The sequence below is a fragment of the Syngnathus scovelli genome, chromosome 6 (genome assembly GCF_024217435.2).
Source record: "Syngnathus scovelli strain Florida chromosome 6, RoL_Ssco_1.2, whole genome shotgun sequence".
Classification (NCBI taxonomy): Eukaryota; Metazoa; Chordata; class Actinopteri; order Syngnathiformes; family Syngnathidae; genus Syngnathus; species Syngnathus scovelli.
This window is the reverse complement of record NC_090852.1, coordinates 11,859,717-11,882,869: the sequence shown is the minus strand read 5'-3', so window position 1 is coordinate 11,882,869 and position 23,153 is coordinate 11,859,717. Positions and strand designations below refer to the sequence as shown.

Below are 23,153 nucleotides of genomic sequence, written 5' to 3'. Positions count from 1 at the left end.
TTTGTATTTGGATTGGACTCTATTTGGCTTACTGTGTCATTGCTATTCAGATGGGACGCAATAAAAGGTGGCGCCTTCATAGCAAACATGGGTTGAGGTGGGTGGGGGGTTCTCTATGGTTTTGGGTGTGGATTACACAAAGAGTGGTTCATTGCCTGCTGCAGGGTGGCGGAGGGGATGGGGATGGGGGGCTCCATGAAGCTAGACACAATTGAAAACACATACATGCTTGCACACGAACGCACGCACACACCAGGGGACGCGGATTGTGATTAAAAGACGAGGTGGGGAGTGCTGGTAGCAATAAAGCTTAATGAGAACTAAAGGTTTTCCAATATGTCCCATTAACAAAGAGTCAGAAAAGACTGAATTGGGGGGAGGAGGCAGTGTGTATGTGTGGGTTGAAAATTCAAAATAGAACCACAATGGCACCTGGTAGAGTCCAGACATCCACCAAGGCGGCATAATCTAGTTTGCATCAACACCAAATGTTCTCGAAGTCACCAAGAATTATCTTAGACCCTCGGTTTTACACGAATCTGCCTCAAAATTGTGAGATTGCAAACAAATAACCTTTTGATGGAATTATTACCTCCTACATCAGAGGAACGTAGTAAAATGTTCCTCGAGCAAAGTGAACATTCCAAGAACGCCTCCAGCCTACATAACTTGGGTTGATCATTTATTTTCCTCCTACACTAAAGATATAGCGCTCTTTGTTATTTCAATGATTTTCACCCAAGAAAACTATGATAAAGACTGTGATTTGATCTGAAATATTTGTCTCGCTTTCTGAAGGAATGGAATGGCAGAGGAAATTGCTATGTTCAGATCGCATGCTCTTTTAAACTGCAAGACCATCATTCTCGCCAATGCATTGTGTTCCGACTCTCATCCACTCTGGAAAAAGAAAGCCTAAGCTTTCAGAAAAAGTCATAGCAGAAAACGAAAGTCAAAGAAGCTTTCGGTGACAGCAACTTCCAAGAGGGCTCAAGCCAAAAGCTTCAAGTTTGTAGTCCGATTGGTCGTGGTGTAAGCGTAGCCTTCAGGCTCCTTCAGAGCTCAACATGATCAAAGGGATGCTCTATCCAACTATGTCTGATAACTGCTCCAATTTTCCATCTATTGTTGAGCAGAAATCTAAAAGCAGCAGGACACTTCCAACTTTAACCTTGATCTGTGAAAACCTCCAAATGAAGCAGTTGTCAAGGGAAGATGAGGTGGGGGAGTCGTAGGCGATAACCAGGTACCCTGTCAGTCATAAGCTACTGTAAGTTAGCAAAAAGCTGGCAAAAAGTACTGTATAGTATAAAGAGTAGAGAAAGTGTATTCAAGATATAGTGATATTTGAATAAAACGTAGTGTTATAAGTGTTATATTATTTAGCGTTGCTGTACAGCTACGCCTAACTAGGTTTATTTCAATTTTAGGGTGTGATTTATCTCTACAAGGCTGTCCCATTAAACAAGACAGTGTAGGTCGAGTAAACCTAAATGTATTCAGGCCAGCATGCAGAATGCAAAAAAAACTAAGCCTCTTTTTTGCCACCCACTGAAGTTCATGCATCCAGAAAGTGCTCCAGAGAGTTCTCCACCAGGCATTTCCATTCATAAGCTGATCTCAAGGTGCAGCTTGCAGGTGGGCGAGAGAGGAGGTGGTGAACTCCAGCGAGTGCAGAGAAGTCCGTACGAACTACTGGACTGTGACGGGACTTCCTCATGCCTCCATGCTGCCTCTAATGAAGTAATGAATAGCAGACTGGCAGGTTAATAGAAGCCAATCGACTACGAGTCGAGCCAGCAGGAAGAGGCCATGTGGAATACTGATCACTTAGCCGTTTCCTCTCTATTCTTCTGCCTAATCTGTTCATGCCTCAAACCCAAAAGCATCACAAGCAGCAGCATCAATGTTGCCTGCAGCAATCACCATTTAGCATTGTAAGTGTGAGGTTAGTACTTTTGGTTCATCCACATACATAGGTGCACTGTGTAGTGAGCATAGTTATGTAAAAAATAACCTTTAATTAATATTGAATGAATGAAAGTATTTTGCTGGGTAGCCTGTCCATGCAATACAGTGCAGAGCATTTGACTGAATTTAAATAGTCCAGTGAAGACTGAACAAAGAGGCAGTAGAAGAAACCTAGTAAAGCGAGAAAAGAAATTTGTGGCGGACAGTTGATTGGCTCTTTTCAGTATTTTACTCAGAACTCTTTGGCAGAAGAGAACAAGTGCGAAACACGTGATCCATTTATTTAAAATAGAGAGGTTCAAAATAAAAAGACAGTTGCTAATTTTTACTCTATCTGAAAGTAAAAATGCATGTGTGAAGTCCATGCAGCAAACATAAAAAGTACATCTATTTAGGGGGTGACATTTTATTTCTCTCTAGAACATTTTGACAGTCTTGAGATTTTATTGTCCCGTGCACCAATTCAAGGCACCCTGTCCTGTATCCTGGTCGCAGTTTTACCATTGCATTGGTTTATGTGTAAGCATCAATTACCTGGCATCCACGTGTGCGTTTTTGCCCATGTTGTTCAGTTCAGTTGCATTCGGCCACATTGTTCGGGTTGCAATAGGTCAAAGAAGAGTAAACATATAAACTTAGAATGACCCAGACAACAACAAAGATGAGACAAAAAGCGCCTGCCATGAGGAGCTCCTTCTGCAATCCTTTAAATATCATATTTTGATGGGCCTCAAAATATGGATCTTGCTGGTGAACAAGAAAGTAAACATTTAAAGGCATGATCACAAACTCTGTTGCCAGTATTATCAATAGGATGCTAGTGGGTCTCATTAAAATACTAACTTCCACTCATCTTATGAAATAGACCACAAGAGTTACAACATGAATAGAATAAATCGATAAACACTTATTACATAAGAGAGGAAATACATTCACAGCCTTATATACGAATTCAGTGTGATTGTGCGTTGATTAATTTCCTAATCTCTTCCTCATGTTGCAATGAACTGCATTTATTGAATAAACCTGACCATACATGGCAACAGAGCTTAGTTTTGACTCATTACGACGTACAATTATCAAAATTAGTACAAATTAGCAAAAGGAAGTTTTAGACTGATAATCACACGTTGAGGTTTCTCTCAGTGGATAACTATGCCACCAGCGAGGTAAAGAGCGATTGTTATGCTTTGAGATAATTACTAATTTCTTCGTTGAGTACCTTTTATAAAATTATTTTTTAAAACTTCAAGATTCAAATGGATCTTGGTTTGTTCAAATGGCAGAACCCTCTAACAGAGCAGACAAAAGTTTGAGCTGTTGTACAGGATGCATAATGCACTGCTGTCCTCGACCTATGACCTTTCTCAGTGTTAAAATGCTTTGGTGGCTTCCTAGTAATTTTCTGGGTTAGACGATGTGGTTGCTGCTGTAACCAATGGCACTACAAGAATTATACTTCACTTAAGACATCATTAAGACTTATTAAGACTCTTATTAGTCATGCTGAGTTTAATGTATTAAGCAGCAAATTAACCTCTTGGGAAGTCCTGAATCCTAATAGTGGCATGTTTTGATTTGCTTTATGTTAAAGCAAGTAGGCCCATCAACAAGCAGGCTACGTGAGTGAGCATGCCGTTGCTTCGCCATCTGCCCCAAAAAAATTTCTGTGCACTACTGATCCGGGCCGGGGCATTCTCTCTATCTGCCGTCACCATTGTTGAAAAAAAGAACCCCTGGTGCTTTATTGATCCACAATATCCAATTTCCTGTCCAGTGTGTGCATGTATATATCTCATTATGTCCTTTCCATCAAAGCGAGGTGTGAATTTACTTAGACGGAATGTTGAGGGATAAATGCTAGTTTTCACGCTACGCTCCACTGTCAGTCATTGAAGTGCTGGCATTCCTTTACTGTCGATGTGGCTGCGTGAACAAACGCATGCGAGAATAGTCACGTGACGTCCGGAGCTCTATTGGCAAGGCTGAACTCTTGCCCTCAACTATATCACACTTTGACTTACCGTATTTTCCACACTATAAGGCGCACCGGATTATAAGGCACACCTTCAATGAATGGCCCATTTTAAAATTTTGTCCATATATAAGGCGCACCGGATTATAAAGCGCATAGAATAAATAACTCAACGTTGCTCAAACGTTAATGCAATCACAATATATTAACACTCGAAATAGTGAAAATAATAACAATATATTAATAACTCAACGTTGCTCAAACGTTAATATCACACAACACACAAAATAAACACGTAAAGCTTACTTTAATAAGTTAGTCCTCATCCACGAATCCATATATAAGGCACACCGGACTATAAGGCGCACTGTCGACTTTTGAGAAAATTGGAGGTTTTTAGGTGCGCCTTATAATGCGGAAAATACGGTAATCTGAATGATGTAGGTGACACTCCTGCTCAATACTAAATACACCTTTCCTTCCTTTCATCTTTTGGAACATGATTAAAGATGTATAAGTAGTCTATTAGCTTTTTTAATCTTTTAAAAACAGGAAGGTGATATCAGGCAGTGGGAAGGATTCTGAGAGACTTTGGACAAGGTGCTTAAAATGGTGGAGAGGCGCTTGAGTGGGATGTAATGTAAGGATAAGAAGTTGTGAGAAGGAATAAAGAAAGCAACGTAAGTTTCAAGACGAGAGGAACCTCAAACAGCGGGGTTTTTTCTTGATATTGCCATAACTAATTATTCCATGTTAACTGAGTCCCTCAGTGTCACCCTGCTGAGTTTTACAGTACACTGCTTTTAACAGATAAAGCCCTCATAAAGTTTAATAAGGCTAATGGCTTATTTTATTGCAATCCGGCGTGACACAATGCAAGTTGTCAAATTGAAATACAGTGTAGATGCTGTAACAAATCTTTCAGGATAGGTTCAAGAACACAGCATGATGTAGCAGAGGGCAGCATAAGGCAGTGCTGGCCAAATGGGAATGGCTAATTATAGCAAATAAACTGCACTGATGTGTGCCATTAACTACACAGTAATGAAGCCAAGTGATGGGCTGCTGTGACACTGATGAATGGGCAAGGCTCTCTCTGGCCATATAGTTCACACAACCTCTCAAGGAGAGTGAGAGCACTTGAAGATAAGTGACAGCAAGCTGTGGAAGTTGAATGAAAACAAAGAATAAAAGACGTTGAATGTGGAGTGGTGCAATAGTATAGGTGTTTGTAGACTAAGGGCGTGCAGGGCAGACAGAACAAGTGATGCCTTATGTGCCGTGATGTGGGTCAGGGCCAATGAGGTCACACTCTCCCTGCTTAGTCCTCAAGGCCGATCTGAATGTTATGCATATGATGCTATGCATTGCACGAATAACTCACCACAGCTGCTATTTACGGAGCATTGAAATGTCAGAAAAGGAGGAAAAAATGCTTTGGTTGAAGACAAATATCCGATCAAAGCCCCGAGGCGCAGTGCACCCAACGATTAAAAGGCAGCCTGAGACAAAGTGGAATGACCTGATTGCATTGATGGAGCCCAACCACAATCACACACAAAGAAACTGGTAGAGAGAGAGTATTCTTTTAGAGCCCATCTAATAAATACAATCAATAATGTTTGCATTAGAGTTAACAAACATTTGGGTGCTACATTCAGACTAAAAGCCAGTGTGTAAAAAGCTTCTCATGATATATTTACAAGAAGGCAGCTCGATAGTTAGTGTTCTGTCAATGCATCTTCACTACTACTACTGCAAACCAAAAGAAATTGAACAATTAAATGCACAAAGGCTTGAGAATAACCAGAATTTCTTGTCTATCGAGAGAATAAATGCACGTTATATTTCACGACAACAGTGTGCATTAACGTGACTGATTAGCAAGGGAATCTGTTTAAATTCAAATGTGATGTTTGACCCCAACTCATCAATCCACCCATCCATTATCTGAGCCGTTGGAGCCCATCCCAGCTGACTTCGGGCAGTAGGTGAGGGACAACCTGAACTGGTTGCCAGCCAATTTGAGAGAGCCACATTTTGAGCTTTATTTACCTCCATGCCTCTTTGAATATGAATGGTTGAAATGCCAAAGACGTCAAAATGCTTAGATACTATTTTGCTTTGTTTTACATTTAAGAAGTACAAGCACCCAAAAGCACTTCTCATTAAAAAAGATAAGGTTCACTACTTTTTATAATTGCAAATTTTACTATCAACACATTCATAGTTTTATAGTATCATTAAAACTGTTGTTAAATTGTTTGCTATTTAACAAAAATATATTATATATTACATATATAATATGTATATATAAAATGTGATAATAAAATGATATAATATGATATATAAGATTACTTTTACTTGCATTTTTTTCTACAAGTTAATCAAGGATCATATAACCTTCTGCAATGGCTCTAACAGTTGAATCAAAACTTTTTCAAACACCTCAAGACCTCTTTGGGGGGAAAAAGTTATTTTTCATTGAAACACTCAGTTGTCATAGAGACAAGACGGGAAAAAGAAAACCCCCCATGAGCAATACAATTTCTAAAATAAGCCAGTTCACAAAAGAATGGAGGGAAGGGGCAAATATGACTCCAAGGTTTTCCACATGCAAGTGCACGGACACTGTGTGAACACAGCGCACAAAGCAATCCTAGTGACACCCAGAGGAGGCTGCTCCAATCCCAGCGGCTGAGATAAGGAGCCCACAACCACCATCACAGCTCATGTGCCACCGGAGAAGCATTAGGAGAGAGCACAAAGAGGCAACATGCTTCCCAACCCCCCCTCGCTTATTTGCATACATTTGTAAACACAAAAACAAAGCCAACATGGGCCATCTCGCTAGACTAATGCGTTGGCTCGAGCCGGAGCAGAACGAAGCATCCAAATGAGGCGAGGGCGCTAGCCGTAACCTTTTTGTGATAATTCATCCATCTTGTGGGCCCCTGACAAGCGAGACAGCGCGGTAGACAGTCAGCCGACACTAAAGGCGTCCTTTCAGGCAACATACAACAGTTGAACTAGAATGCGGACCCTGGTCTCCTGGCACTAAGGCACGTGTGCCACAAAACGGAGGGGAAAGTGGCATTGTTCTTGATGGAGCAAGGAGGAAGAAGAAAGAGGTGTGGGAATATGAAAGGAAAACTGGAGACATTAGATATGCTTGACTTAAAGACAGACCAGTATCATCAGTAAAGCCAGGAAATACTTAAGACTGAACCCCAAATAACCTCACTCTGTTTACCCCCCCCCCCTTCCCTTTTTGTGTGGGTCCATCATTGCTCGTGTAGTCCTCTGCTTCTTGGTCTTATTTGTACTTCCAAAATCACCCGTCTCACATTTATTCTCACCTTTTTGTCATCTTTCTTTCAATCATGTTCCTGCAGCTCATTAATATTGGAGTATTGTTCCCTTGCAAGGCCACGGAGAGGTCAATGTCTGAGGGTCATTACACTTTAGATCGTTTTGTCAGTATGCTGAGAGGGAAAGATGTATAAAAGGACAGGTGAGGGTGGGAGGATGAGGAAAGAAAAGTGCAAAAAAAGAGGCAATGGTAAAGCTTTACAGCACAAAAACAACAGATAAGAGGACACAGGGAGTGGAAAGGAGGACAAGAAAAAAAGGAGAGAAGGAGCTCCATACAAAAAGAAAGGCAGACGAGGACAGAAGCAATAATAGCCTTGTCTTATCACTGCGCAGTGATGAATTTCCTTCTCACAGGAGTCTCCCGGCCCGGATCATGCCTGATGACAAACCCCCTCCATCCCTCACTGCACCCATTGCTATTTATGACTGCCACTCTTCCACGAGCAGCCATGTAGGAACCAGCTGGGCTTCATTTCATCTCAGGTCAGTGTCGACCCTCCTGGGACCTGATGACAGCGTCAAACGGGGCCTCGCCTCGCTTGTCACGGGCCTTTCAGCACATCAACTCTTGATTACCAGGGATCAGTGACTTGATTGTTACCTGATGCTTGTGAAAGTAACAATGGCGGTATAGTAGGATGAATGCACAGAAATTACACTATAGCGAAGTTATTGATATTGACAAAGAATCATAAGCGATGAAGCTTGTGTGCTTTCTTTTGTTCCAACTTATTTTATCTGTTGGTCAATCAGTTTCTATAATAATTTGTGTCCTATAAGGAACTGTTTCAATAAGAGTGTAAGTTATGTCACTCTTTTGTAGACTATTCCCGGTAGCTCTCCATAATTCTCCAATAACAAAATTGGCATGACTCAGCCCCAAGAAGCACTAAGCACTTTGCCAGGCAATTATTTCATGCAATCTGCTGCAACTGTTTGCATTTTGTATGTAGTGTCTATTTACCATTTCACATCTTCCTGCCTGGAATCAATTATTCAAGGGTGTTACTTTTTGTACCCTCCAACGACAGCACAGGCTGGTCTCAAACGAGAAGCCGAGTCATTGATCGGCACCTCTAACGACACTGAAAATGAACAGGAGACGTAAAGTGGCAGGTTCAGCACTAGGACAAATGTGCCACACGTGCGCAGGAGGCAGAAATAGGAGAGATCCAAGCGCAGAGACACATTAAGCACGAAGGAACACACTAAGTACGGAGGAACATTTACAATGGTGGTATGCGGCCGAAAATGGTGACAACAGTTTGAGGTAATATGGAAAACACATGCACACTGCAGGTATGATGGGGAAAATGTAAGCATGTTTTCATTCGATGTAGTTTTTGTATGTACTGTGCTGCATCTTATGCTCAAAAGAGGACTAGCCTTATAATAAATGGGTCACAATTTCCAATGATGAAGCATTCAAAAAGTGGAAAACTCACACACAAAACTGTAGCATATTAAGCCGTAACCATTTCCTGTATTTAGTAAAACAGCCACGTATAAACAACCTAACTGATGTGGAAAAAGATGATGTCGTCAAGTTAAAAGGGAGCATGTTAGTCAGTAATTGGCAAAGCATTTTGAAAGCTCCACTTTGATTGTGAAAGCATTGTCAGGGGAAGAAGACACAAGCGGGCTGAGCAAAAAGGGGCAAAACAACATGTTTTTAATCTGCTTAATGGAACAGATGCCTGGCTTACTTACTTAGTCTTTGAGAGCCCACCATCCAAATCACAGAGTGTGGAAATATCTGGGCCTTGGATGTGTCGCTGCTTGGCAACCTCCTTAACAGTAATGAACACATCCCATGCTGCGACAGGTGCAGTGTTCAATTGTACTCTGTAATCTTTCTTTGGTGAAGCCTTAAGGGATGTAAAATGTTCACACACCCCGACGCTTCTCCTATAGTTTGTCTTTTAAATTTTCTGGGCGTGGCTCGGATATACCTTTTTTTTTATTTAGCTGTTGGTGGCCATATGGTCATGTTCTATGATTTCTGCCAGGAAGCAAGAGTCATGCAAAAGTGTGAAATAACCCTGTGACCTTTCGCTGCACCCACTAGAGATAGCTGGTGTTTTTTTATGAAGTACCACACAGGTCTTGTTTTAAACACAGCTTTTTTTTTGTATGGATCAAAAAACAGTTGTGTTTTTTCTTTTTTTCCCAGGCAACCTAAATGAATAGGGTCTGACAATTTGCACATGAAAATATGGAGTTATCAAAAATGTATTATAAGAAATAAAATAATACATGAGAATTTTCACATTGCTTGCTAAATAAAAGTGTTAGAATACAAGAGTGTGTTTGTTAATTTAAAATTGTCATAGGAAACAACGATGTTATTTATTATGTGTGTCATTTTTTCGTGCAGCTTTCTCTCGAGCTTTTGGGCTAATGTTTTCTTTTTCTAGCATCTACGTACTCTAATTCCCGACGCTGATCTCCTCTAATCACCCAATTAGTTCCCCCAATGCTCTATTTTGGTTTTCCATTTCAAGTTTTAACTGCTTGACGAAATAAAATGGATGTTTCCGATTAAATAATAATACGTAGTCTTTTTAGATAGCAAGTTGTCAGAATAAAAGATCTGAAAGCACTCACAAACCTTCCGTCATTTTAATGTCAAACTGTCACTATTTTAGAGCTACTACATAAAGAAAACGAAGAAACAATCAAACTTTTTACACCGCAGAATGTGCAAACAAAGAGTAATTTTTCCATTGAGAGTAACAAAGCCATAGAAGAGGTTCTGACAACAATGAGATTAAAGCTCCGCTGTTTTTTGTGGTACACCAGAGGCTAGCATGTGTTTCCCTGGGCAACCAGTCATTCTCCCAGGAGAATGACTCATGTTGAAAGTAAAAACTATCATCGGGAGCAGCCAGGATGCCCGAAGTTTAAGTTGAAGAGGAAAATAGTAACGTCAGTCAGATGAGTCACAACAACATGCATGCCTCTGCCACAAGCTATATGCTACTGATAGTTTATTTTTATTTTAATAATTTTTATTTATATATTAATTATAATTATTTTATTTCAGATTTATGAACATTATATTCATCACATTAGAAATTCAAGGAATGTGTTTAATTTTCATTTAAGGAGCTGTATCACACATTTTTTTTCACAATTTAAAACAGATCCCATGAAATGTCTGTCAAAATACCCCATGAATGAACTATTACAATCATATTTATGCAGTATACTTCTTGTCATGCTAAAATTAACCCATTTCAGGGACAGAGCTGTCTCGTTCAGTGAGCTGGCCCTCATCCTCCACATATAATGCTGCAATAGCAACCCATGGTTTTGGTACAAAGTTAACCAAAAGGCTGGATCTTGCTGTGTGTGTGTGTGTGTGTTCTGGCTAGCGTTTAGCCGGCAATCTTCCCTTTTCCATCCGTTGGCATTAAATGTGTGCTGCAAACGGCTTCTTAAAGTCTTTTTGCAGATGCAGACTCCAAAGTGTGGAAATGAAGCATTTGATCCGGGGAATGGGCCACCGTCGAATTGACAACGTCACAGAGCAATCGAGTTAGTGCTGCTCATGAGAAGCTAATGCTTAAAGATAACGCTAATCTGCACGTTCAGCAAAATAATGTTGCTCTAATCTTGCCTGAAGCCACCACTGGCAAGCAGGCAAAGTCGGATTATGAAACCATTACTCAAACATATTTTCTCTTATTAAAAGGGAAATCAATGATGTATTTGGTTAAAATTCTTGCCACAGTTTGACATAAAATTTTAATGTGGGCAATATTAAGGAACCCACATTATTTTTGCTTCTCTAAAATCAATAATTCGGACATATTTGGATTTTAAAAACATTATCAATATTTAACTCGCAGCTTCGACTGATTCGTAGACAAAACACAGGACATGATTTCAAATTGGCAGTGCGAGAAAAGTGCAAAAATGTTGTATGTTACTGGTTTGGTAACGTTTAGGAAAGGGACTGGGAATGCTACACAGCACACAGGCTTGGTCACTAGTTAGTTGCAGACTGCAAAATACACGCAGGTTTTTGCTATCGGCATTGAAACGCAGTGATCAACATAAATCAATCACGTCTGTCGCGAAAATCGGCCGATCGTGATCATTGGCCGAGCGATTGGAGTGCAGTTACAGGGCTATAACTGTGTCAAAGCTAAGTAGTAATCGTATCTACTGAAAAAACAAATGATTTATATAAAAAGCTCATGATGTGAAATATTGGCTTGGTAGGTGATATCAAAAACGCTTCCACCATCTTCAGCCAAAAAAGACAACTCTAAATACTGAAGCCAGTCTGAGTTATTCTATTTGACCAAAAGAAAGTAGAAACATGATCGGGAGTGCGTTGTTGACACAAAATTTAGCATGTGAAACAAATAATGAACAGATAGAGGATGAGGCTGAGAGACAAAGAACAGCCACGAAACAGACAAGAGAAACGAGTGGAGATGAATGGTAGGAGACAGAAAAAGGAGCGCACGAAGAAGCCAGACAGCTAAGATGAGAGAAGTGCTGCAAAAGTAATGAGACGAGAAAGTAGATGACCTTAATCAGTCACTCTAAAGCATGTGCATGCACACAGACACACACACAAACACTTACAAACCTGTCTGGCGTGCGTTTGCACAGTGAAGCTCTTGGTTTCATTACTGGCCCATTTCCTCGGCCTAATACCCCCACAGGAGTCGTGATAAGGAATGTGCACACACTCCTCTGTGCACAACATCTCATTTGAACGGAGGAAATTGGAAAGAAAAGGAGAAAGGAGAAATGTGTGCAGAGGTGAGAAGGACAGCAGATGAGGGCTGTGGACGAAGAAGACGGGGATGGCGGCGTGGAATGGAATGGATGTTTGGCAGCAGAGCCCAGATAAGCCCCGTCCACCACTCCATGGTTAAAAGGTGTGCTTCTGTGATTAAGGAAGAAAAGAGTGGGGATTGTGAGTAAGCTAAACGTATGGCAAAATGTTAATAAATGCAAAAAGTAAGCCAACAACAAGATGATAAATATGGGAATGAATGCAGCGGGAACTACAATCACAGATCGGTAGAGCACAAACAATCTTAAATGCACCAAAGCAACACACTTGTGCCTGCCTTTTGTTACTCAGACTCGTGCATTATTCAGTGAAAGAATTTGGGAAAATTCTCCCAAAATATCATACATGTAGATGTTGTAGACTTGAGATTAATTGGGCCTAACCCAAGGCCCTCTTCCATTACAAGAGTTGGAAGGGGGCGGTGCTACTCTACTCAAAGAGCCAGGAAGAACACAATTGTTTGAAGGAGAGAAAAAAACAGCATTTAAAGGATTATAATTCAAGGTTAATCGCTATACGCCAATTCAGAACAGCCTCCACCCATCTGCTTCACAAAGCAAAAGCACCGTCTGATGATGGACTGGCACTGTCAAGCACTTGCTGGTCATGAATGCGGCGCACACTCACCACCACAGACCAGAGCGGCGCTTGGCACCAGAAAGCAGGTCAAGTGGACAATGAATGGACAGAGCTACAAAGCAGACACATAGAAGATATCAACTTGTTATGCAGGGCAGCTTGCATGCATGCACATGTAGGCGCACACGTACAGACACACGTGTCACATATAAGAGAAGACAGGTAAAAGGTGAGTTGTTGCGGAAGAAGCGATCCCTCTTTGATTTACTTTTGATGAGTGCTGTGAGGAGCCAAGCTACAACATCACCGCCATTGAACCAAAAACACCTTACTAAAATATCTTTGGAAAACATGAGTGGCACTGTTAGTTTCAGAGAGCCAAGGCATGATTACTGACTGACAAGGCCAATTACACTGAAGCCAAGATTGACGCTATTCAGTGAAAGAATTGACAGACGGCTGCCAGATTTACTAATTTAAATGGTTGATCTGAGAAAAGCAAAGTTGAGAACTGAGGAAACCATTTAGCATATCATCTATGAATTATACATGAAAATTCATCTCTTGTACTGTTGCAATTATAAAGCAAGCAGAAAGAAACAAGCTCTTCTTTTAGCCGTGATGCAAAATGCAGACTGAGAAGTATTCAAAAATAAAAAGCATGAAAGAGACAATCATAAAATCAGTGCATACAGTAAACAGAGATTAGATGATGTACCAGTGAGATTTCTGCCCCTGTGCTATACCTCATGACTTAAAGGGGGAGTCAACCTCCAAATTTTCTTTGTAATAATGTTTTGATTAATGTTTCGTTACCGAGGAATGTCTAAGTCAAAGACAATCAAAGCAAAAATGTACGTCTATCTCAAGGTCGAGAGAATGTGGGTTCAGAATTGGGCAATGTTGACTTTGCATGTTCTCCCAGTGTAGTTTCTGCGGGTACTCTGGCTTCGTCCCACATTCCAAATAGATGCATGTTAGCTTAGTTGAAGGCTCTAGAATGTCCACTGCGATTGTGAGTCTGACTTGTTTTCTTCAGGCCCTGATTTGCTCCCAGTGCGCCTGGCACCACTTTGCATAGCAGCAGCCACCCATTGGTGTTTGAATAAGTGTGTGATTGATTGAATATAGGCTTGAGGCACCGTGACAGTGTACCTAAAGATAATTCCACTCCATTTATGGTTTAACTTTCTATTTAATGATGGGTACTGATATTGATATTTTGTGTAGATCAGTGTAATTCAAATCGTGGATATCTTCCTTGCGGTGTGGGGCAAAAGGGCGCTGTGCATATTTAAAATAATTGTGATTAGGAAGAATGTATTTTGGAAATGTTCTTTTTCCTCAAGGCTTTTTGTTGATACAATAATTGTATAGATTTTACAGACAATGATGAAGTGCTTCTTGAGAGCACTAAGAGCACGTGCCCACACACATTTTAAAGATGTGGATGCACTTCATGCAGGTCTGGCTAAGAGCCAGAACAAGACTCTCAAGGCAATATGTTTCTTTTCACAAGCATTCACAAAAGGCGACTTTGCAGGGAGCCCTCCGAGGTTCTGTCTAATCCTGCTCAGACTCTCCCGTTGCCACTCAAAGCTATTGTTGAATCATGAAAAGCACCACCAATCTCCGCAAACCCGAGTATACGGGTTAGAGGGGTCAGCGGAGTGTGTTCGTTTCTGTGAAGAATGAAACCACAGCCGCGTACAGCTGGGTCGCGAACAAGTCTTGATACTTTATCTTGACATATTGCTATGTAGATTTTTACAAAATAATCTCGTTGCGGGAAAACATTTTCACATTTAATCAGCCCAATTTAGAGCCCGTGGGTATGTTTATAAGGCTTGTGATGCAAACAATAAATCACCATCACCAACTTTAGAGTATATGTATATCATAGTATAATATAAGTTGTTGTATATAATAACACATTTGCCTTTCAGTCCATCAATTCAAGGTTGGGATATATCGATTATTACTACATGCACCTCTTTTTACTAAATCTAAGCAAGTAGTAGTAATGAGGGTTTTAAGAAAAGACAGCAGCTCAACATCATCATGTATTTTTGTTTTTCCACACAAAGACAAGTCCACGCCATGGATTCACTGTTGGTATAAAAGAGATCCTGGCCCAAAAACTTGAAATTTGTATATTGAGAGCACGTATTTTGCACATGTGCGTGTTGTTTGTCCATATTTAGAATCGCATTCTTGTCATCTGGTTAGGAAGTAAAACTGATGAAAAAGTGTTGCCCCCTACAGCATTTAATTTCTCCATTAACAACTCAGATTTTGTCTTTTGTCTTTAGGGTTCTATATCCGAGGAGAATTCGGAAAGCTGATCTGAAAAGGAAAAAGCGGATTTACTGACCTTTAATGTACTGACCAGATACTTTGCAACCATTGACAACAAAAATGCCCAACTACAAACTGTACTGCTCGGTCAAGAAAAAGCTTTCATCCCTATATGTGTGTTTTCTGACATAAACACTTTGCTTCTTTCAGAAGCTGGATGTTATGTGAACCTTCCAAAATGATTGACTGAAAAAAAACAAAAAGAACATCAGTCATGGAAGCTGTCAAGATGCTTGCGGCAACATTAAAGGCCTCTGGAGTTCTGGCAAGTACTAGTTATGTACGACATGTGACAACAATCTGTCATTTTCCTCAAGGAAGCCTTTCATTTAATCATCAGGCAAGCTAAATGTTTAAAAAAAAACATCCAATGGTCTACGGAACGCTCCCTCGTAATCTGGCAGATTTAGAAAGCCTTCCTTGAAAGATGTGGGCAAATGTCGCGAATGTGCAAAAAATTAAACGAGTATTATCTGTCGCCTGAAAAGATTTCAGAATACCCACAGTCGAGCCTTCCCCTAAAACTGTAGCCTAATCAGACATGACAAGCCTAGCAAGTGCCAACGGAATCACACCACGAACTTCTCTCATGTTGGCTGAGACCAACACAAACATTTTACAGACGCTCTCATCATGTAGTCGCCCTCTACAAAGTGATTTTACTCTTGAAAGATGACCAGCAGTGCAACAGCAAGGGAGTGAATGAATCAACATGCTGGCTTACATTTGAATATATCTGAGGTGATTAAAATGTAGCACACACAAGTCTGGCATGCAGAAGAGACTAATGATTTCCAATCCGCAGTTCAAATGGGATGAACTGAGACCCAGATTCCCCATTTATTTTCTTTAATTAAGTCAGCTCAAGCTGACAAGAGTGTGTTGTCCCTGCAAAGTGAGGAAAACAGGTGCTAGTAGAGAGATGTTGACAAATGTAAAAATTGACATGGCCCTTGCAACATGTACAGAGTAACAAAAGTGAGTACACACTTGAAGGAAAAAGTTCAAATTGAGAAATGCTGCATCTTCGGTCATATACATTTACAAATATGTATAGATCAGTTGAAAGCTGTACAAGTAGACATCTATCAATTGTTTTACCCTTTTACAATGCAATCACATTTTTTCAAAAACTTTGATATTAGTATTTCCCTGCTAGAATAATCAATGTAAGTGGATCGAATCCCACATGAAGCATTAGTGGGTCAAAGTGACACCCTGCGGTTCGCCACCCACCATTGTCCACGAGTCAGTTACTTGACAATGACAACAGTACACATGCGAGCAATATCGGTTTGTCACATGACCCAACAACACCGTTTTTACTTGTAAACAAATTACCAAATAAAATGTGTCATTTTGGTTATTTCTATTTTGTAAACTTCAGGCCTTCTTCCAAACAATATTTTTTGTTAGGTTACAGTTACATTTCCCCCTCCGTGAGTCGTCACCTTATCGTGGTGGAGGGGTTTGCGTGCCCCTATGATCCTAGGAGCCATGTTGTCGGGGGCTTCATGCCCCTGGTAGGGTCACCCATGGCAAACGGGTCCTAAGTGAGGGGCCAGACAAAGCACAGCTCACAGAAGCCCCTTATGATGAGAAAAATAAATGGACTTCTTTTTCCCTCGCCCGGACGCGGGTCACCGGGGCCCCCCTCTGGAGCCAGGCCTGGAGGCGGGGCTCGAAGGCGAGCGTCTGGTGGCCGGGCCTTCGCCCATGGGGCCCGGCCGGGCACAGCCCGAAAAGGAAACGTGGGTCCCCCTTCCCATGGGCTCACCACCTGTGGGAGGGCCAAAGGGGTCGGGTGCAGTGTGAGCTGGGCGGCGGCCAAAGGCAGGGACCTTGGCGGTCTGATCCCCGGCTGCAGAAGCTGGCTCTTGGGACATGGAATGTCACCTCTCTGACTGGAAAGGAGCCCGAGCTGGTGTGCGAGGCAGAAAAATTCAGACTACATCGGACTAGCCTCCACGCACAGTTTGGGTTCTGGTACAAGCCCTCTCGAGAGGGGCTGCACTCTCTTCCACTCTGGAGTTGCCCACGGTGAGAGGCGTCGAGCAGGTGTGTGTATACTTATTGCTGTGGAGGGTGCTTCGGGAGTACGGGGTGCCGAGCCAACTGATAAGGGCAGTTCGGTCCCTGTATCACCGATGCCAGAGTCTGGTCCGCATTTTTGGCAGTAAGTCGGATTCATTCCCAGTGAGGGTTGGACTCCGCCAAGGCTGCCCTTTGTCACCGATTCTGTTCATAATTTTTATGGACAGAATTTCTAGACGCAGCCGAGGCGTTGAGGGGGTCCTGTAAAGAACCAGAAATATATTTTGGGGGACAACTGTGCATTCATGTACATTTTTTTGCTGTTATATTTTTGGCGCTGTTCACCAGCGATTCCAATTTTGAATCGCACCAAAGCCAGCTGCTGACCATAAGCTGGTCATAGCAATTTGCGGGGCTGTGCGACAGTCGAGGCGCTTCGGTGTGTGGCAGAAGCTGTTTTCTGGCTGAATCATATTCATACCATGAAGGACATTAAATTTTTCAAGTGCTACGTTCGGCTATACACTTATTGGAGGACAGAAGCGACAGTACTGTCAGGTGGGACTGTTCAGTAAGGCGAGAAATAAGTAAAAATGAATCAGAAAAATAAATACAGTACCTACTGATGATTTGAACATTGGATAGAAACTTTCGAAGTGTCTCAAAACATAATGTCAGGGTAGAAGACACCATCAGGTCACAGCAAGTTCAAAACTCAAAGCTTATATTTCTCCCCAGTACTGGTCACTACTTAAACAACAATAGAAGAAGAGAGGCGTAGTCTCTACACAATATGCATTGCGCAAAAGCAAATCGTAAACAATGTAATTTGGTGTACAGTGCGGGCGGACAAGAAAGCAATGAGATCACTGTCATCGTCTCATCATGCGAGCCATAAGCCCGCAATTGCATCATCAGAGTTTCCTTCCTCTCGCCTTGCACCGTCTGTGTACCACTCAGTGTGCGTGAGGGGGTGGTGACGGCAAAGAGCCACAGAGGGCACACCCGGCGGGAGAACTCAGAGCTCTCTCTGTGCGAGTCAATGTCACGCTTGTGCACTCACGAACGGATGCCAGGACGTCGGAGTTCCGAGCCAAGGAATCGAGTCAGAGCCAGAGAGTGTTTTCTGGAGGAGCAGTCCAACTTTGGAGAGCCATGAAACATAGCGACTCACCGAATGTGTTAAAAATGTGACACATTAGGGATTAGCGGGAATTGCTTTGCTGAAGACATTTTAGGAAAAAAAAAATACAAAAAGTTCAAGAATGTTAACTAGTCACTCCTACTAAAGCAAAGGATTTTCCAAAAATATAAAGTTGTCGTTTTTTTGGGGGTTTTTTTTAATGACTCATTTGTCACTCAGAGAAGCCAAGTCTGCAAAAGCTCTCGCCCATTCTGCTCACACTTACTGACAGTCCACACATCAGTGCATATATCCTCTGATGCTCTGCTGTGCCCAACTTTTCAGGCAAGTAGAAAAGGGATACTATGAATTTGGAGTACAAGTTCGGTGGACACTTGGCCCATGCTTTTCACTATGAGAATTACCATATTTTCCGCACTATAAGGCGCACCGGATTATAAGGCGCACCTTCAATGAATGGCCCATTTTAAAACGTTGTCCATGTATAAGGCGCACCGGATTATAAGGCGCACCTTCAATGAATGGCCCATTTTAAAACTTTGTCCATATATAAGATATATACATTTGGCCCGCGGGCCGGACTTTGGACACGCCTGCTGTAGTGGCTCAATATTGGGCCATATATAAGGCGCACCTGATTATAAGGCGCACTTTTGACAAAATTGGAGGTTTTTAGGTGCGCCTTATAGTGCAGAAAATACGCTACATGTCTATGTTTGTCTGTTTGGACTTAGGTCAATTGGGGGAATGTCAATTTGATTTTAGCAGCTGAGAACAGGGCTGGACTGGCCATCTGGCATATAGAACGGACATATTTGGGGAGCGTTGCGGTTTTTTATTCAATTATCTTCCTTCATTTTACCCCAAGAGACTGGCACACAATTCTGAGAGAGCAGCTCCTTAACAATTTACAATGTAGACAGCAAACTGAACCAGTCAACATCAGTGGTGGAACCATGTGGTCGCCAAGGGTCCTCAGGAGTCATGTACATACATAAATGTGTCTTCACACAAGGTTCGTCAGCCCACGACTTGGCAGCTACATTGGGCAAAGATCTACCATTTGCAAATAGTTGCTTGACTACACTATGTCAACCATGTCAAAGCCACATAAATTAGCTTTAGCAAGAGGGTGGGGATGCTGCAGTTGATAATATGTTGCCATGTGCCACATGCATATTTGCTACACTTACTGACAAGTGTAATCGGCAATATCATGTACTATAAGTGTGATGCAATTCTCCTTGGGGGTAATGTGACAAAAGCATGTAGCAGATCTTTAGCATCCCACCTGGGAACTTTTTTAAATGATGAAGGGTTATGCTCATCAACTGGTGGGGGGTAACTGCAGCAAGGCACACTGAAACAAATTGATTTTCCATTGTTGATTTGAATTCTATTATCATGTTTAGTCATGCTGAGTTCCTTGACAAATGACTAGGGGTATGCTTTTTTGTGAAGTGTGAGTGTTGAATGCTTGCTTGTCTTATATGCGATTTTAGGAAAGAAAATAAATCCTAGCTTCGTCAGTCAACATGAACAAATCAGTTTAGACAATGACATATAAAAAATAAAAGCTGATGTTTTTTTCTGCGACATTCCAAACTAATATCCACAAAAGCTTCATTAAGACATTATTTCATTAGTTAGTGCATGACTCTTATTGCTCTTATATTTATCCTATTTTAAACATGACTTAACGGCCAGCATTTGCTCACACGGCCTCCTTAGTAATGATAAAACACCTAACTGCATTCTCCTCCCTTCATTTGAATTGTAATTGTTATATGATGATCTTGTCTTTAATCCCTAACAAGTACATTTGTGGAAAGTAACATTAATGAAAGTAATTAAAGAAAAAGTCTTCACCCCCAGGAACATTTCCATATATAGCCACCAGCACACACTCACAGTCTAATTACATTCCTGCTGCAAATACATCTTGACGTTTGAACTCCCTGAAGGCCCAAAGAGTTAACACATGATTGCGTGCAGCAACGACATGGCCACACTGCCCCCGAAGCCCTCCTGACACCCCAATCTCCCAATCAGTGATTCATGGCTATTATAAAAAGAAATTCCGCCAGGAATCCTGGGAGAGACAGAGGGAGGAGAGTGGAAATATATCTTTTACCAGAAAATAAAAACACGCAGCACAATGGTGTGGAACTGCCCACTGGCCAATTTCGCGTGCTATTATCACTTTGTCAAAACAATCTAGTTTTAGCTTTACTCTAATATTTATACTGCATTTTAACTTACCTTTTTTTCCACTGTTGTAACAATCAAATTTGATTATGTCGGTTTGTTTTCTTTGCCATTGTTATTTGGTGAGGAAATTTGATTTAGCAATGTCTTAATGTAGTTTGGGGGACAACTGTCTGGTAGATCAGGTGTACATGAGGATTTCTAGCTCGGTTTTGCAGGTGATCATATTATTGTGGCTCATGCACAGGTCATTTTTCATCCATCCATTATCTGAACCGCTTATCCTCATGAGAGTTGCCGTGCTGCGATACTGGTATTTAAAAAAAATCTCAATATATGCTTAAAGCATATAGCTTTATTCATGGGCAGAATACAACATGTTTAAGAATACACAGAACATTTTACATTCCAGAGAGATATGTTTGTTTTATTTTTGGAGCTGACAGAGCTGTTATTTAACATTGTGGACATTCGAATCCCAGTGGAGGGGAGCGTCGACTTGATATGAAGGACGTGTTGATGTTGCTGAGGGCAGCAAAGAGTTGTCATGAGCCCACGAAACCAAATTGTCAGAAATTCTCTGTCAAGTGCAAGATTGTGTGTGTGCATGAGCGTGTGTGTGCGCGTGCACGTGTGATTTGCCAACTTGCATGCAGCTACGAGTCAAGCTGCTGACAGGTGAACGCCACAGTGGACTTTAGGTGGTTTCACTGTCATGTGTATGACTGCTTGAGTGCAAAGAATCACACACACACACACGCACACGCACACAACACACACACGTATACACAAACTCTTGCCCTGACTTCATTTGTACAAACCTGGACTGAAGTTCAGCACATCAATGCTATGCTTTCACACGTTTCTATACCAGTAGCTGACATCATTACCAGTAACATAAAAAGACCATGTTTGTGGTAGAGAAACATTAACACGTTCTGGTTGAAAAGCAATGGCTCGCCATTGTGCAATGTCATATGGTATTAGACATCAAGCCCCTTTTTAAAACTCATTTCAAGTGACAACTAAAGCCTGATAATGCGCCATTTCCTTTTTTTGTCTCTTTCCTCCCAAATGCAATTTAGAGGACACATCTGAGTGCTTCCAAGCTCTAAAGCAGCTGAAATGGGAGATATTCACACGAGAAATTATGGGTGCATGTGATCCCCACAGGTGCAGATTGACACTTCTCCGGAAGGAATGGAATAAAGGCAGCAAATAACGATTCCCTTGTCGCCTATGAATGAGCAGAAAGAGCTTGAATGAGAGGGGTGTGCCAGCGAGTGCGGGTACCAGTGGGGGTACAATCCAGAGGGAGTGGGGCCTGCAGTGAGCACAAGTGCGAAATTCTACATGACCATTGCAAGCATGGCATAGTGTGTAAAAGGTAGGGAAACAACATAGTGGGGAGAAAAAAAAAAAAAAGCACGCAAACAACAGGTTGAGAAGCCATTGGAATAGAACTGATAAATTCTCCTTTAAAAAAAAATGACAGAGAACATTACATTACGGAGACTCCACATAGTTTTCTGTGGCGATTTGACTCTTCCTTGAAGCTAAATAAAGTCAAGTGAAATAGCCATGCTCAGACTTAATGTGTCTCTATAGAAATAATACATTCGTCCGTCCCATTATATTGTCCATGAAAGCAGATTTCATACAAATGACTATCAGTTTCCTTGAACAGCAATTATTGTTTCGCGATGAGTTCATAGAATTTATTCAAAATGTCTAATCATCCACCCACATTCTTGGAAGATACTCCAGATCGTCTACCAACAGTATTATCACCATCACTTTGGTGCTTTTACTCACCCTGAATCACGCACAGCGTATCAGCAACATTTGTTTGTTTGTTTGTTTGTTTGTTTGTTTGTTTGTTTGTTTGTTTGTTTGTTTGTTTGTTTGTTTGTTTGTTTGTTTGTTTGTTTGTTTCCACATATAAAAACATTTAAAATGGACATACATTAAATAAATGTGATAGAGAATGTCTAAAAAACCCTTCAGGGGCTTGCAAAGTGGCATTCTCCAGAAATATGAGTATATTTAAGGTAAAATTTCAATGGATAGAGAAATATGCATCCTAATACATGTCATACAGATGGAAGAAATGAGAAAAATTAATAACAGGGATAAGGGATTTATGTGATGCAAAGAGCAAATTGCAAAAAGATGTAGCTCAGCACCATATCTTGGTCTGTTTCCTCATGTTTTGGTTGTTTTTCACCCTTTTTCATTTATCGTTGTAATAAATCAGCACTGCATCGTCTCAAACATGCTACCAACTACAGCACCTGCATATTATCAGCGTTGCCTCCTGTGAAACACACCACTCTATAAACACGGTTTTGATAACCGCTTTCCACTGTTGTTATCTCAAAAGCTCTCTGTTGTTTTCCTGTCGATAGAATCAAATGTACTAATCTCCGGGGCCACTCAGTGTGCCCGCATGACTAATTTTTAAAAATGATTTTCTTCCATTCAATTAGCAAAATAACAGTTGATTCTGCCTACCAAGGTAAATTTATTTTTTAACTGGCTGCCATATTTATTTATTTTTTCTAGTCAGAGCTGGTCCTAAAAGCAGTAATGCCGTTGCTTTCCTTTTGGGACAATCAACACCTCTGCTGAGAATGGAGGAAATGAAAGCACCTTCGTAAATAATGATTTCTATGCCCAGTGTGGGTCCC

At 41.2% G+C, this 23,153-nt stretch overlaps 1 protein-coding gene across 1 annotated transcript in view; it reads right to left on the bottom strand.

Annotated features, from left to right (window-relative positions):
- LOC125970638 (N-acetyl-beta-glucosaminyl-glycoprotein 4-beta-N-acetylgalactosaminyltransferase 1) overlaps positions 1-23,153 on the bottom strand; it is a 93,547-nt gene that overhangs the window by 58,106 nt on the left and 12,288 nt on the right. The gene's annotated exons all lie outside the window — the stretch shown is intronic.